The sequence below is a fragment of the Sorex fumeus genome, unplaced genomic scaffold (assembly GCF_029834395.1).
Source record: "Sorex fumeus unplaced genomic scaffold, SorFum_2.1 ptg000009l, whole genome shotgun sequence".
Classification (NCBI taxonomy): domain Eukaryota; kingdom Metazoa; phylum Chordata; class Mammalia; order Eulipotyphla; family Soricidae; genus Sorex; species Sorex fumeus.
In genome coordinates this window covers 9,771,356-9,772,767 of record NW_026606066.1, presented here as the reverse complement: position 1 = coordinate 9,772,767, position 1,412 = coordinate 9,771,356, and positions in this window count along the sequence as shown.

Here is a 1,412-nt window from a genome sequence, read left to right as displayed (position 1 = left end):
CATATCAGAAGTTCCATTATTTGGGTAACAACTAATTTAAATAAATAGTTCCTTTATATGGATAGCAATATTCTGTTATATTCATTATTATATCGTATATATATTATATCTTCTGTTTATCCATTTATCTGCTGTTTCCCTCTCTTGCCTATTCTGAATAATAATCCCTTCCTGAACTTGGATTCTTAAAAATCTCTTTGAGGGACTGGATAGTAAGGGGTAAAGGTGCTTTCGTTTCTTCCCTTGCACCATATATTGACCCCTGAGCATCATCAGGAGAAAACCCTGAGCACATCTGGGTGTTGCCCTGGGAACAGAACCAAACAAAAAAGAATTTGAATCCTGTTTCAGTTATTTTGACTATATACTCCAAAGTGGAATGGAGTCATTTAACTTTTATTGAAGTATTTTATTTTTACAGAAGTACTTTTATAAATATACAAGTCCACATTAAGGAGCAGACCCTTATTTCTCTAGAGTTCCATCAGTAAACAGAGCAGGTTATCATTCCTTTCCCTTTTAATTTAAAACTTATTCAATATATAACTGAACTGAAAATTTTCTCTGAACAACTGGAGGCTATCCACTCTCCTCTTCATCTAAAAGTGGGTGCATGGGATTTCGAAAGATGCAGGTTTTCTACTTGCTGTGATCAGGAAAAGGGAGCATGGAGAGCACAAAACCCTTGTGTACCCAAAGGAGATAGGGATTTGGATCTTTGCATTCTAGTCCAACAGAGGCAAGTTTGGAGAAAAGAGAGGGGAAATAACCATCCATGATATTCCTCTTGGCCACACCTATGGCACCATTGGAATATGCTAAGCTTTTGTAGGCAATAGTAGCTACTTCACTGCCAGAAAAGGTATAAAGTAAATGGTGAGTAAAGCTTTTCCAGTGAATTTGAAACTGAAGGATCTGTTTCCAGTTTCTCAGGAGGAAATCTTCTCTCTTGGAAAAGGTAAAGAAGGGAAGGTAGGAGCTAAAGCAATAATACAGTGGGCAAGTTTGCCTTGCATGTGGCCAACTTGGGTTCGATCTTCAGCATCCCATATGGGCCCCTGAGCACTGGCATGAGTAATTCCTGAGTGCAGAGCCAGGAATAACCCGCATGCTGAGTGTGACCCAAAAAGCACCCCCCATCCCAATAAAAAGAGAAGGCAGATGAGAATACCTAAAGCATTGAAGAAATTGATTTCTTACCTTCTGATTTTAACAGGTGATCCACCTGTAGATTTCTGGGAATCCGTCAAGGATGTTCCTATCAGGTATCCCTAGAGTGTTAAAACTAGACTTTATCTCCATTTGAGTTTCAACTTTGTATTTGTGAGCGTTTGTGATTCAATTCTAGTGGGTGAAACCAAAAGGAACTATAGCTGCACCTTCTAGGATATAAGGAGTTCTGGTTGCCAGTC